The sequence below is a fragment of the Microtus oregoni genome, unplaced genomic scaffold, assembly GCF_018167655.1.
Source record: "Microtus oregoni isolate MIOR12 unplaced genomic scaffold, Mior012 000031F_ref0000149, whole genome shotgun sequence".
In the NCBI taxonomy this organism is placed as follows: Eukaryota; Metazoa; Chordata; class Mammalia; order Rodentia; family Cricetidae; genus Microtus; species Microtus oregoni.
Window position 1 is genome coordinate 9,303,866 of NW_024543090.1, and position 18,403 is coordinate 9,322,268.

An 18,403-nucleotide genomic window follows, 5' to 3' on the forward strand; every position below is an offset into this window, starting at 1 on the left:
AGGTCAATCATGTACATCTGGGTTTCAGGGAAGGTCTGAAATGAGTCCGTGAGTCATACTGGAAAAGCCAAACACACCAGCTCTTGAATACCTCATCTCATTTTCCGTGGTCCCTTCCCGAAGGGAACCACTGCTCCAGGAGAAATGCCTCGCCTCTGATAGCTCCATCCATCTCTCAAACCCTGCTGCCCTCTTCCATCCAGAAGAAATCCTTTTGCGCCTTATATTCTGTTGCTGTCTGAGCTGTCTCTTTTCCTTACTACCTTCTTCTTTAATAATATCAACAATATATCATTAAGCCTGACTTTCTAGGCCTTGGAGCAGGCCACAACATGTCAACACTGGCTGAACATGTCCAGGCTGAGAACTCTACAACACTACATTATAGAAAGATGTACTCCGACAGACCTCAGGGTCCCCTGTAAGGGAGCCCGGGCACCTTCAGTTCGTGCGCCAGGCTCTCCTGTGCTCTTCTGGATACCGCCCCTCCCTGCTCCTTTCATCCTTTTGTCCCCGGATCATTGGGCTACCAGGCGACCCTGTCTAGGTGCTGAGGAATTCCATCTGGACGGGTGAGTGTGTGCCATCCAGGGGCGGATTGTCCCGGAAGAGAGCACAAACCCCCCTCCCCAAGCTCCTTCTGCAGGGATGTCTTTCTTACACACGACCCCCCCCCCCCCCAAGTCTTCGTTTTCTGCAAGGTCCTTTGCTCAGGAACAGTTTTCTGCTCCTACACTAAGGCTACCCACCCAGAGCGGTGAGAGCCTACCTAAGGGGCAGGCCCCACGGACCCCCGGCAAGGGAGCACATGCACCTTCAGCCTGTGCGGCAGGGTGTCCTGTGTTCTACTCGTCCCCACCCTGCCCCCCAAGTTCCCCCTTTTGTCCTCGGGTCATTGGACTACCAGGCGTCCATGTTTTGGTGTTGAGGAGTTCATCTGGACAGAAACAGTTCCTGCTTCTACACTGAAGAGATACACCCAGAGAGTCAATCACAGCAAAGACTGGACCAACACACCAGGCCTCTCCTGGCTCCATTTGAAGGAAGAGATGGGAAGGCGCCAATGCAAGAATTCCTCCAACAACCTGAAAGGCAACATGACATCACCAGAATCCAGGGATCCCGAAATAAGAATTGTACACCCTACTCCAGAAGAATTAGAAGAAATTGACTCAAAAGTGAACTATATGAAAATAATAGAACACCTTAACAGGAGGTGAAAAATTGCCATAAACAATTAGAGATTACAAACAAAAAGGTAGAGGAAATGAATAAATCGCTCAAAGACACGCAAGAAAACCAAGAGAAACAAGAAAAAGCAATCAAACAGGTTAGGGAAGCAGTTCAAGACTTGAAGAATGAAATGGAAGCAATGAAGAAAACACAAACCAAGGGAAGGATGGAGATGGAAAATCTGGGTAAACGAATAGGAACTACAGAGACAAGTACTAACAACAGATTACAAGAGATAGAAGAAAGAATGTCAGACACTGAAGATACCATAGAGAAAATAAACAAACTGATCAAAGAAAACAGCAAAACCAACAAATTCTCATCACAAAACATTCAGGAAATCTGGGACACAATAAAAAGACCAAACCTAAGAAAAATTGGGATAGAAGAAGGAGAAGAAGTACAAGAAGTACAGCTCAACGGTCCAGAAAATATATTTAATAAAATTATAGAAGAAAACCTTCCCAACCTAAAGAAAGATATTCCTTTGAAGGTTCAAGAAGCATACAGAACACCGAATAGACTGGACCAAAAAAAAAAAATCTCCTCGCCATATAATAATCAAAACACAAAACATACAGAATAAAGAAAGAATATTAAGAGCTGCAAAGGAAAAGGGTCAAGTTACTTATAAGGGTAAACCTATCAGACTTACACCTGACTTCTCTATGGAAACCATGAAAGCCAGAAGGTCCTGGATAGATGTACTTCAGAAACTAAGAGACCATGGATGCAAGCCCAGACTACAATACCGAGCCAAGCTTTTGTTCACTATAAATGGAGAAAACAAAATTTTCCAGGATAAAAACAAATTTAAACAGTACGCAGACACAAATCCAGCATTACAGAAAGTAATAGAAGGAAAATCACAAACCAAGGAGTCCAACAATGACCACAATAATTCAAACATCTAGAGACCCTTCACCAGCACAACTCAAAGAAGGGAAACACACAAACTCTACTACTAAAAAAGTGACCGGAGTTAACAACCACTGGTCATTAATATCACTTAATGTCAATGGACTCAACTCACCTATAAAAAGGCACAGGCTAAGAGATTGGATACGAAAACAGGATCCAACATTCTGCTGTTTACAAGAAACACACCTCAACCACAAAGACAGCCACCTATCAGAGTAAAGGGCTGAAAAAGGCTTATCAAGCAAATGGACCCAAGAAACAAGCAGGTGTGGCCATACTAATTTCTAACAAACTGGACTTCAAACATAAATCAATCAAAAAAGATAGAGAGGGACATTTTATACTCATAACAGGAACAATTCATCAGGATAAAGTCTCAATCCTGAATATCTATGCCCCTAATATAAAAGCACCCACGTACGTAAAAGAAACGTTACTAAAACCCAAGGCTGCCATCAAATGGCACACACTAATAGTAGGAGACTTCAGCACTCCTCTCTTACCAATGGACAGGTCAATCAGACAGAAACCTAACAGAGAAATTAGAGAATTAATGGAGGTAATGAATCAAATTGACTTAACAGAAATCTATAGAACATTCCACCCAAATAGGAAAGAACATACCTTCTTCTCTGCAGCTCATGGAACCTTCTCAAAAATCGACCACATACTCGGTAACAAAGCAAACATCCACAGTTACAAAAAAATATTCCTAACCTCCTGCGTCTTATCAGACCACCATGGATTAAAGTTAGAATTCAACAACAATGCTACCCCCAGAAAGCCTACAAACTCATGGAAACTGAACAGGCAACTTCTAAACCACACCTGGATCAAGGAAGAAATAAAGAAAGAAATCAAAGTCTTCCTTGAATTCACTGAAAATAAAGAAACAACATACTCAAACTTATGGGACACTATGAAAGCAGTCCTGAGAGGAAAGTTCATAGCACTAAGTGCCCACTTAAAGAAAACAGAGAAAGCACACATTGGAGACTTAACAGCCCACCTGAAACCTCTAGAAAAAAAAAAGAAGCAGACTCACCTAGGAGGAGTAGAAGACTGGAAATAATCAAACTGAGGGCTGAAATCAACAAAATAGAAACACAGAAAACAATGCAAAGAATCAATGAAACAAAAAGCTGGTTCCTAGAAAAAATCAACAAGATTGACAAACCCCTATCCAAACTAATCAAACGGCAGAGAGAGAATATGCAAATTAATAAGATCAGAAATGAAAAGGGGGAAATAACCACAGACACAGAGGAAATTCAAAGAATCATTAGATCTTACTACAAAAGCCTGTATGCCACAAAACTGGAAAATGTAAAAGAAATGGACACATTTTTAGATAAATACCATATACCAAAGTTAAACCAGGACCAGGTGAACAATCTAAATAGACCTGTTAGTCGCGAAGAATTAGAAGCTGTCATCAAAAACCTCCCGACCAAAAACGCCCAGGACCAGATGGTTTCAATGTGGAATTTTACCAGAACTTCCAAAAAGAGCTTACACCTATACTCCTTAATGTATTTCACAATATAGAAACAGAAGAGGCATTGCCAAAATCCTTTTATGAAGCTACAGTCACTCTGATACCAAAACCACACAAGGACTCAACCAAGAAAGAGAATTACAGGCCAATCTCACTCATGAACATCGACGCAAAAATCCTCAACAAAATACTGGCAAACCGTACACAAGAACACATTAGAAAAATTATCCATTATGATCAAGTAGGCTTCATAGAGATGCAGGGCTGGTTCAACATACGAAAATATATCAATGTAATCCATCACATAAATAAACTGAAAGAAAAATGTCATATGATCATTTCATTAGATGCTGAAAAAGCTTTTGACAAAATTCAACATCCCTTTATGATAAAAGTCTTGGAGAGATTAGGGATACAAGGGTCATACCTAAATATAATAAAAGCTATTTACAGCAAGCCGACAGCTAACATCAAACTAAACGGAGAGAAACTCAAAGCCATCCCACTAAAATCAGGAACACGACAAGGATGTCCACTCTCTCCATACCTCTTCAATATAGTGCTTGAAGTTTTAGCAATAGCAATAAGACAACATAAGGGGATCAAGGAGATTCGAATTGGGAAGGAAGAGGTTAAACTTTCATTATTTGCAGATGATATGATAGTGTACATAAGCGACCCCCAAAACTCAACCAAAGAACTCCTAAATCTGATAAACACCTTTAGTATTGTGGCAGGATACAAGATCAACTCCAAAAAATCAGTTGCCCTCCTATACACAAAGGATATGGAAGCCGAGAGGGAAATCAGAGAAGCTTCACCTTTCATGATAGCCACAAACAGCATAAAATATCTTGGGGTAACTCTAACCAAGGAAGTGAAAGATCTATTTGACAAGAACTTTAAGGAATTGAGGAAAGAAATTAAAGAGGATACCAGAAAGTGGAAAGATCTCCCTTGCTCTTGGATTGGGAGGATCAACATAGTAAAAATGGCAATTCTACCAAAGGCAATTTATAGATTCAATGCAATCCCCATCAAGGTCCCATCAAAATTCTTCACAGATCTTGAGAGGACAATAATCAACTTTATATGGAAAAACAAAAAACCCAGGATAGCCAAAGCAGTCTTATATAATAAAGGAACTTCTGGAGGCATTACCATCCCTGACTTCAAACTCTACTACAGAGCTACAGCATTGAAAACAGCTTGGTATTGGTATAAAAACAGAGAAGTCGACCAATGGAATCATATAGAAGACCCAGACTTTAACCAACAAACCTATGAACACCTCATTTTCAATAAAGGAGCTAAAAGTATACAATGGAAGAAAGAAAGCATCTTCAACAAATGGTGCTGGCACAACTGGATGTCAACCTGTAGAAGAATGAAAATAGACCCATATCTATCACCATGCACAAAACTCAAGTCCAAATGGATCAAAGACCTCAATATCAGTCCGAACACACTGAACCTGAGAGAAGAGAAATTGGGAGGTACCCTACAACAGATGGGCACAGGAGATGGCTTCCTATGTGTAACCCCAACAGCACAGACATTAAGGGCAACATTGAATAAATGGGACCTACTGAAACTGAGAAGCTTCTCTAAAGCAAAGGACACTGTCACTAAGACAAAAAGGCAACCCACTGACTGGGAGAAGATCTTCACCAACCCCGCAACAAACAAAGGTCTGATCTCCAAAATACATAAAGAACTCAGGAAACTAGACTTTAAAATGCTAATTAACCCAATTAAAAAATGGGGCACTGATCTGAACAGAGAATTCTCAACAGCAGAAGTTCAAATGGCCAAAAGACACTTAAGGTCATGCTCTACCTCGTTAGCGATCAGGGAAATGAAAATCAAAACAACTTTGAGATATTATCTTACACCTGTCAGATTGGCTAAAATCAAAAACACCAATGATAGCCCCTGCTGGAGAGGTTGTGGAGGAAGGGGTACTCTCATCCATTGCTGATGGGAATGAAAACTTGTGCAACCACTTTGGAAAGCAGTGTTTCGGTTTCTCAGGAAATTTGGGATCAACCTACCCCTGGACCCAGCAATACCACTCTTGGGAATATACCCAAGAAATGCCCTATCATATGACAAGAGCATTTGTTCAACTATGTTCATAGCAGCATTATTTGTAATCGCCAGAATCTGGAAACAACCTAGATGCCCTTCAGTGGAAGAATGGATGAAGAAAGTGTGGAATATATACACATTAGAGTACTACTCAGCGGTAAAAAACAATGACTTCTCAAATTTTGCATGCAAATGGATGGAAATAGAAAACACTATCCTGAGTGAGGTATCCCAGACCCAAAAAGATGAACAAGGGACATACTCACTCATAATTGGGTTCTAGCCATAAATAAAGGTCAGTGAGTCTATAATTTGTTATCCTAAAGAAGCTAGATAAGAACGTGAACCCAAAGAAAAACATATAACTATTCTCCTGGGTATGGGAAGTAGACAAGATTGCCAGGCAAAAATCGGGATCTTAAGGGTGGGGTGTGAGGGGGGTAAGGGAAGATGGGGAGAGAAAAGTGAGAAGGGTAGGATGGGGAGAACTTGGGTCAACGGGATGATTGGGATAAAGGAAGGTTGGCTAGGGGAGCAGGGAAGCACATATCTTAATTATGGGAGCCATCTTAGGGTTGGCAAGAGACTTGGACCTACAGGGGCTTCCAGGTGCCCAAGGCGAGGTCCCCAGTTAGTTCCTAGGGCAGCTGAGGATAGGGAACCTGAAATGATCCTATCCTATAGCCATACTAATGAATATTTTGCATATCACCATGGAACCTTCATCTGGCGATGGATGGAGATAGAGACAGTGACCCATAATGGAGCACTGGACTGATCTCCCAAAGTCCCAATGAGGAACAGAAGGAGGGAGATCATGAGCAAAGAAGTCAGGACCACAAGGGGTGCACCCACCCACGGAGACAGTGGGGCTGATCTATTGGGAGCTCACCAAGGCCAGCTAGACTGTGACTGAAAAAGCAGGGGATAAAACCGGACTCTCTGAATATGGTGGACAATGAGGGCTGCTGAGAAGCCAAGGACAATGGCACTGTGTTTTGATCCTACTTCATGTCCTGGCTTTGTGGGAGCCTAGCCAGTTTGGATGTTCTCCTTCCTAGATCAGGATGGAGGGGGAAGGACCTAGGACTTACCACAGGGCAGGGAACCCTGACTGCGCTTCAGACTGGAGAAGGAGGAGGAGAGGAGTGGGGGGGGGGAGAAAAGTGGGGGGAGGGGGAGAGGAGTGGGGGGAGGGGGGAAGGAGTGAGGGGAGGGAAGGAGGAGTGAGGGGAGGGGGGAGGAGTGAGGGGAGGGGGTGAGGAGTGGGAGGCGGGAGGAGGCGGAATTTTTTTTTTCTCAATAAAAAAAATAAATAATAAAAAAAAGAAAGATGTACTCCTCACTAAACAGGAAAGGATAATCAGGAATGTTCTTTTGATGGATTAGATACATTCAGATTTCTATAGGACCTCGGGTCAGGATTCTGAATGCTCCTAGTCATTATATGAAATTATGAAGAAGACAATTCTGTTTACATTAAGAGTTTGATTACATCTTGGATAAATATCACTTCCTTCTATGTTAACTACTTCTAAAGTCTAAAACAAAAATGTTTGATGGTTTTATAAACCATCCTTGAAATTTCTAGTTTGCAAAACTGGCCAGGAGCCAAGAAAGAAAATGAAAACAAAAGAAGAGTCTTCTTTCTTAATCCAGCAACATGAGAAACCTTGAGGGGGTTTGGGAAACATCCTCTGACTAGTTTTACGACTCCTATTTGCCTGGTTAATTGATATCACCCCCCAAATTTATTTTGACTGCACTTTGAAGATTTGACACTCATCTTCCTAAATGAATACAGTTCCACACTTCCATGAAATAGGCTCCGGCATCTCCTTGCCATTAAACCCCACTGAAATTCTACACCATGTTGGAAATCCCAAAAGAAAGCCAAGCCTGAAGAAGCAACTTGAAGTCATTAATCACCGAATAATACCTAGACCAAAGAAGAGTTTTCTATTTATACATGAACAAAGAAGCTCACAGGGTGGTCTTTGTTATTTTTTTCAGACTATCTTGGAGGCAACATCTCTTGGGTGGCAAGGCTGGCATTAGAGAAAGTGACAAAGCCCTGGCAGGCATATGGCCCCCTGTTGCCTTGGTTGCTTCTCACAGGCTTCCAGGGTTGTTGCAGTTTTCATAGATTAAAACTTCCCAGGTAAGAGGACTACCTTATATGACTAAATAAGAAAGCATAAATATGTTCTGACTTTCTTCCCAGATAACTTGTGGAAAACTGCCATAAGTCTAATGAGTACACTTAGGGAGAATTTGCCATCACTGGAAAGGTCTGTAACAACAACTAAATGAGGGATGGGGCTTTGTTCTAGCCAATCATAGCATGACTTTGTAGACATCACTTTACAGTGCTGACCCTTGTATCTTCACTCTACATTAAAGATGTTGGTAGTGTTGAATGATGTTAATGACTCCCACGTTGCTTTCTTTTTAGTTCTTGTTTAGATGGGATTTTACTCGAATGTTCGATATATAGAGCAGAGGGTGGGTGGATCTGAAATGCTTTAATTTGAAGAGAATGTGATTTCTGCCTACTTTGAAAATCTTGCTTTAGAGATTTTAAATCAGCCTAATATTCAAAGCCTGATTTCTGGCCCATACACGTGCAGCCTCAGCTCTAGAGTTTATAACTACAGGACCCTAGATTCAAGTCCCAATGTCTAGTCACTTAGCTTTCATCGAGGTGAGGAATCTGCCTTAAAAACAAGCATATCTCATGTACAAAATATTGGAATACATAAAAGTGTTTTGGAAGCACCAGAAAAGATATCTCTGTCTGTTCTCATCCCAACATTGTAATAATAAGTCTTAATATTTAAGACTTACAAGGCTGCTTTGAGAGCTAAGGAAAGTAGTAGATAATCTCTGAGATGGAAATGTACAATAGGCACAAAAAGGAAATTTATCTAGAATTTAGAAATTAGCAATATTAGCGCTTGAAGCTACATGCTGTATATTCATGAACACCTGGGTCCACAGTTAAAACCTTTGCCATGCTGATAACATCATGATAATGTTTCAGAATGAATGATCATGATGGTCCTTTAGAGGAGACTTCCTGGTATAAACCTCATATTCCAGATGCTAATATTGCACTAATGATGGAGGAAGGTCATTGGCTAATAAAGGAACTGACTTGGCCCATTTTATTGGTTAGAAGATAGGTGGGAGGAGTAGGCAGAACAGGACTCTGGGAGGAAGAGGAAGTGAGCTCAGTCTCGACAGCTCTCCTCTCGGGAGCAGACGCCTGAGAGAGACGCCATGCCCCGCTCCCGGGATGAAGCTCTGACCCAGGATGGACATAGGCTAGAATCTTCCCGGTAAGCGCACCTTGGGGTGCTACACACAGATGATTAGAAATGGGCTAAATTAATATGTGAGAATTAGCCTAGAAGAGAATGGGCCAAGCAGTGTTTAATTGAATACAGTTTGTGTGTTGTTATTTCGGGGCATAAGCTAGCCGAGCAGGCGGCCGGGGTGCTGGGAACGCACTAAACCCAAGGTTACCTCAAATCATTATCTCTAACGTAATTTTGAAATCATGCAACATATTTGCCACTTTCTTTCTGTTCTTTTGATTTAAATTAACAGGACAGTGCTATGTTCATTTTCTTCGAGTACTCACTTGACATTTGACTGTGGATTTGAGGATGGAATGTCTAAATCTCAGGAATTCAGCAGACTTTTCAATAGCCCTTGCAATGGCTTTTCCTGTTCAGAACTGTTGAGTGCCCAAACTGGTTCATTTCTCAAATTATGTTCATAACACATTCCTGCCATGGACTGGAAGGGTCATGTCTCCCTGTCAGAATGATGTGGCTACCTTATTACTCAAACCCAGACATTCCTTTCTGAGGACCTGGGAGTGAGATTGGAACTGGCTTAAAATCTGCCAAACAATAAAACTGTGTGGTGGCGCCAGGCACCCCTGTAAAGGACCTCTCCATAAATATTCATAGACCATGACAAGGACCAGCATGGGCTCTTCCCAGAAGTCTGCCTTTGTTTTTCACAGAGCCACCCAGATGTGCCACATGAATTGCGAACTAGAACATACAACAGAGATGGGATGCTGGACCACCTAGATGATTTCTTTGTTTCCTTTTTTCTTTCTCTCTCCTGCAATCAGATTTTGGCTTTCATTTTGCTGTTGGCCCACCAGCAAAAAGACCCTCTCAGTCACCCTCCTGCTACTCTCTGTCAATAGGGAACTACTTAACTATATGAGCCTTAACTAATTTGAAGTTTGCTTTCCATCCAGCCCTAATAGGAGAGGAGGAATGTGTTTGTGTTTGCAAGTTTTCCATGTGAGTTAAGTAAAGATTGTTTGCTCAAGTCTGCAGTTTGGAAGAGAAAGAAAAAACAAGGCCTCTGCCTCATCTTGTCCCTTGGAGGTAAGCAGGCAAGCCATTGTTCCCTGAGCAGCTGAGACTTGTGGGCAGAGGAACGACTGGAGGATCATCTGTGAGGCTTCTGAAAAATTTCCCCACAGACTTATTATTGTCAACAAGGTGGTGGACTGTTTTGTTTCCCCTTTCATTCCTTATGTATTGCCCAGAGCAAATGGTAATGGCAACTGAAAATGGAAAGAGTGGCCAGAAGTAAAATATAGGAATAGGGCATTGCACAAAAGAGAAAGGCATCCCCTCTCCTGAGAGCTTGAAGGACCTGTCATCACCCAGTGAGCCTGGACCAAGAACAGACCTATTTTTAAAGGTAAACAGAGAAGTAAAATGGTGACTCACCCAATGAACCAGGGTGGATGCCTGCCCTTCCTACAAAGAAAGTAATAGCAAATAATTCTTGGTAGGTTAAAAAGGATCCAAAGTCGTAGAGAGAAATGACTTTGAAAGTTAAAACTTTGGGTGTTTAGTATTGAAACAAAATCTGGGAGGATCAAAACATAAACTTATTTTTTCATAATCTCAAGGAGGGCAATGTAACTGTGGAGTGAGTTTCCACCCTTTGCTGAACCACAGCCAAACTAAGTGTGTTGGCATCAAGCAGGGGCTGCTGGGGGTTCTTGGTTCTTGGTCATGGATTTTCTGTTTGGTGAAACAGGTAGTATCTACCATGATTCATTTTATACTATTTTTCATGACAAATTAGCAACTGTTGTTCTCAGCCAGGCCCTAATTTTGGTACATTTGCAAATAAAAGGTAAGTATAGAGATAAAAATGTTCCCATGGCTCCTGTCAGAGAGGAGAAGGATTTTTTGTGGTCTACAAGGTAGGCTGCACAGATCAAATCAATCCCTGATTAATAAACATCTTACTACTCAGCTATATGACTTTATCATTTGTCCCTTTAAGTTTCTGTTTAGATGTATTTAGAAACTTTAATTTCATCCAAATAACTGTGCTATTTGGGTCTCTCTGAGTTTCCTGTCTCCTTATGAATTCTTGTGCTAGCCTTGTCCCTTTGCTGACTCTTACTTGTCTATCCAAACATAAAAAGGAAGTCATTGTTAGGACCCCAAGCCATCCCCTCACATGGAATTAATCATGGAGCGGCACCACATTCTCAGAGCAACTACCATATTTTATTGAAGCTATTTTTCTATGTAGCTCCTCTATTAAATCGCATATTCCTTAGGGCAGATATACAGTCTTAATCATCTCAATATCACCTCTATGAAGCAAAATACAGGTACTTAGCTGAATTTAGTCAAAAAAAGTAAAGAGTGGTACAAAGCAGAGGCGGGAGGGGGTTGAGTGGGGAATTTTAATCATGAGCCTTGAAAACCAAGTCTATCGTGCCTCCTCAGCTCACCATTGGAGATTCAGTTAATTGGTGACAGCTATTGCCTTCCCTGATTGTTGAAAGAGTTCTCTGGGCAGTTTCATATAGGACTGGTATAGCTGAGGTTCCAGAGCAGGGAACTGCAGATCTGACCACCTCTGCTCCAAGTCCCCTATGCTTAACAAATTAATTTTTAATCTCACCACCCACTTGGAAAGACCCAATAGTTGATACCTAGGTCAAACAAAATCAAGATTCAGACTCCCCAACTCTTTGCCATACCATCAACCCTTCTAGAGCCTATCTAAATAGCTTCGTTAAGATCGTGTTTCTTTTATAAACAGGAAACAAATATGTATATAGAGATTTCATTTATTTAATTACCTTACTCATCTCCCCTTAAAAAAATTATTTTTGAATTATGTCTGCTTGCATGCCTGTGTGTAGATGTGTGCACATGAGTACAGATACTTGAGAATGCCAGAGCATAGAATGTAGATCTGGAGTTCCAGGCATTAGTGAGATGTCCCTCATGGGAGCTCTGAGCCAAGCTCTTTGGTCCTTGGCAAGAACAGTACTCACGCTTCATGGCTCAGTCATCTCTCCAGCCTCCTCTCTTTTGAGAACCAGCATATTATCTCAGATGTAGGATATGCTTAATAAATTACAGCTAGGATTTCATTCAAGCAGATATTCAGATATCCTGTGGCAGAAACAGGTAAATATCTATCAAAATGTGAGTTTTTCACTTCATGGTATTGAAATGTGGCTTGGAAGAGGCTTTGAAATTAGACAGTACATTATTTAGAGTATATTTTTTAGATAGATAATATATTTCCAGAACACCTTGCTTCTGATGTAGCCATATGATTATATTTTCATCAATGAAATGTGAGTTTTATAAAAATTCATGTCTTGCCAACCCTAAGATGGCTCCCTTAATTAGGATATATATTTCTCTGCTCCCATATCCACCCTTCCTTTGTCCCAACCATTCCCTCCCCCATGTTTGCCCCATCCTCCCCTTCTCACGTTTCTCACCCCATTTCCCCTTAGCCCCATGCCACCTCACCCCCAAGTTCCCAGTTCTTGCCCAGCAATCTTGTCTACTTTCCATATCCAGGCAGATGACTATATGTTTTTCTTTGTGTTCACCTTCTTATTTAGCTTCTCTGGGATCACAAATTATATGCTCAATGTCCTTGATTTATGGCTTAAAACCAATTATGAGTGAGTACATCCCATGTTCATCTTTTGGGGTCTGGGTTACCTCACTCAGGATAGTGTTTTCTATTTTCATCCATTTGCATGAAAAATTCAGCTCGCAGGTGTCCAGGGAGATGTCCCCAGATAGTACCTTGGGCAACTGAGGAGAGGGAATCTGAAATGACCCTATCCTATAGCCATACTGATGAATAACTTGCATATCACCTTAGAACCTTCATCTGGCGATGGATCGAGATAGAGACAGAGACCCAAATTGGAGCACCGGACTGAGCTCCTAAGGTCCAAATGAGGAGTAGAAGGAGGGAGAACATGAGCAAGGAAGTCAGGACCACGAGGGGTGCACCCACCCACTGTGACAGTGGAACTGATCCATTGGGAGCTCACCAAGGCCAGCTGGACTGGTACTGAATAAGCATGGGATGAGACCGGACTCTCTGAACATGGCGGACAATGAAAGCTGATGAGAAGCCAAGGACAATGGCACTAGGTTTCGATCCTAAAGCACGAACTGGCTTTGTGGGAGCCTAGCCTGTTTGGATGTTCACCTTCCTGGACCTGGATAGAAGTGGGAGGACCTTGGACTTTCCGCAAGGCAGGGAATCTGGGCTGCTCTTCAGTCTCGAGAGGGAGGGGGAATGGAGTGGGAAGAGGGGGAGGGGAGTAGGAGGAGGGGGCGATGTGTGGGAGGAGGGGGAGGGAAATGGGAACCGGGAGGAGGCAGAAATTTTTTTCAACAACTAAAAAAAATAAACAAAAAATTTCAGAATAATTTTACAAGTGCAACATCAAAAAAAAAACAAAAAGAAAGTTAAAAAAATTAATGTCTTATCACATTCAAAGCTTTATGGAAAGAACTACAACTTGCCACATTAATCAAGAGCAGCTAATGCTGGTTCAGTATCGATGACAAATGTACCCCAAAGCCAGGAACAGCAAATATACAATGTAACCAGCTTTTATAAAGTCCCCATCATCATGTACTGCACCCTCAAACCGTAAACCTAAATCACCTTTCCTTCTTTATGTTGCTTTTGTCCTGTGTTTTGTGATAGAATATAAAAAGCTCTATGTAGCCAGCAGGATATAATTCCAACTCCAGCCCTAAAGGTAGCAAAGTGGAGACTGAGGAAACCTAGGTCCCTTAGCTCTAAATGGAGTAAAACCACTCACACAGCCCAGAATCTCGTGCCTCCATTTTCTAGATAGGAGTGAACTGCATTGATAAGGATATTAAGACTTTGAATTTAGGTATTAGTTAAGTGAGCATTGCCTTTCCTGACATGAGTCAAGTACAAAAATTAAAAAAATGAATATTACCTATGTAGAGTAATAGAGTCACTAAGAAGAGCTTAAGGGAGCATCATCTGTTGTTTTCCGGATTAATTCCCTGAGACAATCTGACTTATAGAATCCTTTACTTTTTTTCTTAGCTGCTCTTTTCCTTCCCCCATACCTTAGTAGGCAATCAAATAAAAAGGTGCTAAAATAAGGCCTGTTTTATTCAAAATATATCTTTTTCAAAGTATATTGGCTACAATTACTTTTCTCATAAATATAATTGTTCTTTAGACAATAAACAAGAGTTGCAAGGTGCCATAGATGGCAGGGTAAAGAAAGTGGCAATTCTATGTCACTCACAGATGTTGCTCTTCTCCAGAGCAGATGCTAATACTTAGGGATATGTGGGAAAAGGGAAAGAGTCTAGCCCTGTTTGGACCATATGTCCTTTACAAGGTCTTAAAGCAATGAGCCATAGGGTATAACAACAACAAATTATATTTAGCTTCTAATTATAAAACCTTCAGCATTAAACATGCTTGAAGTTTGGTGGAGGTGTGACAGGAAGTGAGTGTGGAAATTTCTAAGCAGAGAGGAAATTCAATGGAGAGCCACACCCTAAATGCACCATCACTTTTGCCTCCGGACAACCAAAGAATCCTAAACCAATGGCATTTCTTAGTGTGTCAGTAATAGCAAAGTCAAAACCCAAAACTCATTGGTCTACTCTTTTATCTCAGACAGAATCTCTGTGGAACTTAAAGTGGCCTCAGATTTTTGATCCTCTTGCCTCTGCCTCCCAGGTGCTGGGGTTGCAGGTGCACGCACATTACCACAGACCAGTATGCCAACTGTTTTCAAAAGTCAAGTGAGAACTTTTGTTGAGTTGAAAAAAAGCTAGGATGGAATTTAGACATGACTTAGACAGTACTCTGTCTCCACTTTACTGATGGCCTAATCGTTTTCCTCTGACGTGCAGTAAGTATATCTTCAAATGATTGCCCTTGTGGCTACAGTGGGCCCACGCCTACATCTTCACATCACTCCACATACGGCATGCATCCTGACTTTCTTCAGTCAGAGTGAAATAACTCCAGGTTCTGAGTGATATCTTTGTCCTGGAATTTCCACTAGATAAGACTTGGTTCTCCCTTGTCCCTAACACAATTATTGCACCAGGGAGAACAAAAGAATGTCAGCTAGATTTTGCTAGTTATTGCCCACTAAATCTTCACATTAACAAAGGAATATGCAGAGTGGAGAGAATGGAGGAAGACAATCATAATGTCCCATCACACTAAATAAATTCAGCAAATATTCTGTAGAGTCTGTCCAAGGACAGTCATGAGATCTTCAGTGAGACTAAATATTGCTATTTTATCTCACCACCTCACCAGATTTCTGTACACCCATGTAAGAAATGAGTCCTAGTTTACTTATGGTGAAACCCAAAACTAGCAAGTAAAATCTTTTACCTAAGCAGCAGCAATAACTTAAGCGTGGCTGCTGCTGCTACTGCTCCTCATGATGATGATGATGATGATGATGATGATGATGATGATGATGATGTTAAGAAGTCATCTAGCAAAGGTACAAACATAGCTCTACATGATTCAATTCTATATACCTATGCTGCACCAAGAAACCTTCTACCCCCCCCAAATTAACCAGAGTTGGGATATTACCAACACAGTCTGGGCTGCATGTTAGGAAAAGCTGCAGTCTTAATCAAGCCTCATTTAACCAATGGACTCTGATCAGCTTTCTTACATGCAATGTTTGCTGTGAGTTCAAAACCTATAGTTTGAATTAGAAACAATGGTTATGAGATCTAGGTAATTGTTCCAGCTACTAAACATAAATAGACATGTGTATACATGCATGATGAATGTGTTTGTGCCTCATTCTTTTTCCTGTAGAAAGATGACAAAAAGTTGCATGCCCAAGTTCTTTTCAAATGTTGAGGAAGAAACCTGCAAAAATTTATATCATCTAGCTCTCTTCCTCACATACACATACGTTTCTGTATACAATAAAAAATTATCTCAAACTTGTTAGATAGCATGATACTACCCACTCAGCATTCATATTCAAATCAGTGTGCTGAGACAACCAAACTTAACATGGACTTAGCAGGTGAGGGAAGTTGAGAAGAGACTGAGATGATTCTGAATCTGCTACTCAATGCGCTCAAGGTGATATGACAGCAAACCCCTAATTTCTCTAACCCTCCATTTGTTTATATGGACATTGTAATAATAATATATACCCATGTGGTTATCATAGATACAAAGTCTCATGTGTGGAAAACACTAAAAATGTTCACTGCTTCTGCTGCTGTCATAAATGTAAGTTTTATTATTAATGTTATGATTGTCAGTCAAAATTGGCATTTTGCTCAAATAACTAAATTCACTATATTTCTTTACTATTGGACTCTAGCCTTATATGATTTTCATCTGCTTAATGTACTGCCTAGGGGAATCTAAGTTTTAATTTAGATAAAGGTCCATTTCTGTCTTTCATATAAAAGTAAAATAAACAAATAGATGCAAAATTTATTTTTAATATCTTGGCTATTTACTTTCTGATGTATGCTATTTTTCTCTGTGCTTAAAGTTTATATCCCATCCCTTTTTGTTAGCTAAAATAGAAGATGTTTAAAATTTTTCCTTTAGCAATTACTTTTGACACTAACTAAAACCCAAAATCAGAGACCCAGGCCTTGTAAAGAAAATAGCATCCCCATATAGTCAGTAGATTGGGGTTTTTCTAGGTTTAACCTGCAGTCCTGGTCTGCACTGTACTTGGATATTGCTTCCCAAGGGCTTCAGAGTTAATGAAATATGCTGGAATCCTAATATCCACTTAAGAAAATTGAATGTGGCCATCCAGGAAAAATCATTTCGTTGTCATAGTAACTCCTTTACTACTTAGGTCACAAAGAATAGGAAAAAAAATTGGTCATGCATGCTACAACTTAAAATAAAGTTATGGGAGATATGAGGCAGATACAAATGAACGATTTAGTAAGGCATAAAGGAAAACACCTGAAACGGAGTGGGCTCCCATAATATTCTCCATTGGCAGGCTTGGAGATACAGTTTGAGGTGCAGGAGCAGAAGATTCACAGAGAAACATGGATGAGCTCTTGGGGGGGGGGAATCTAATTTGAGCCCCTTGGTTTTCATGAAAGCAACAGTAGCACCGAATGATGAAAACAACTCACACAAGTTCGAACACCCAGCTAAGGAACAGCACAGGAGGAGCAAAGATGACTCCAGTGTCCCTCCCTTAACCTTCTCCTTCTTGTCATTCCACTTCTGGGGTGTGAGGGCACAACCATACTACCCAGGATACATTCTGGGATCATCGCTATGATCTGTGCTTCTGAAATTGTAAAATGTTGGCTCAATTCAACAAGGAGACAAGATAATCTTAAAGAATTTTCCATCTGGGCAGTTTCTGAATAATTTAGAAAGAACTACACACTGGCCAGGTGAGGCCTCTGGAGATCACAGATAGAAGCTGAATGTGGGTTATATGCCATTAATTCCAACACTTGGAAGGCAGAGGTAGTGGATGTCTAAATTCAAGGTAATCCTGGTCTACATAGTGAGTGACAGGCCAAGAATACATAGTTAGAGTTTGCCACACATACACACACATACACAAAAATTACAAATACTTTGTTGAATATCTCTGGCTTCAAAGGATTTATTATCCACTTAACAACCCTTAGGATATATGACACATATGTCAATGTTATGGTATTACCTAGCAACAGCTGCAGCCTTGTTTCAAATGTGTGATGCTTTGAAGTCTAAGAAATAGTGGGAATTGCAATGCAAATACCAGTTTCGTCCTATGAAAAGAAGGGTGCTGAATGGAAGCAACAGCAACAGGAGGAAGTGGAGGAGAAGAAACATCATATTATAGTCAAGTGACTGCCCTCTTTATGTACTGCACTTACAAAATGTGTCTCTCGGTCAAAAGTACTATATTCTGTCATCTTGTTCATATATTAACTACCTGGTTTCTCTACCCATATGGGACTCTTGCTTTTTTTTTTTTGTTTGAACTTTCCCTTGGTAGGAAAGAAGTTCCTAGTGGTTGTAGAAGAAAATAGATTTGCACATAGTCTTCCGATCAGCTTCTCCAGAAGACCCAGAGACCATCCAACAATTATTAAGATTTAAATTCATCAAGCCTTGCCAGAGTTAGAAACAGCCTCTTTGATGGTAATCATTCTTGGAAGTGGGGGCTTGCTTATATTTTCAAAGGGTCAATACATTATCATCATGGTGGGGAGCATGGAAGTATGCATGATACTAAAGCATTAATTGGGAACTTTACATCCTGTTCCACACACACGCAGAGAGAGAGAGAGA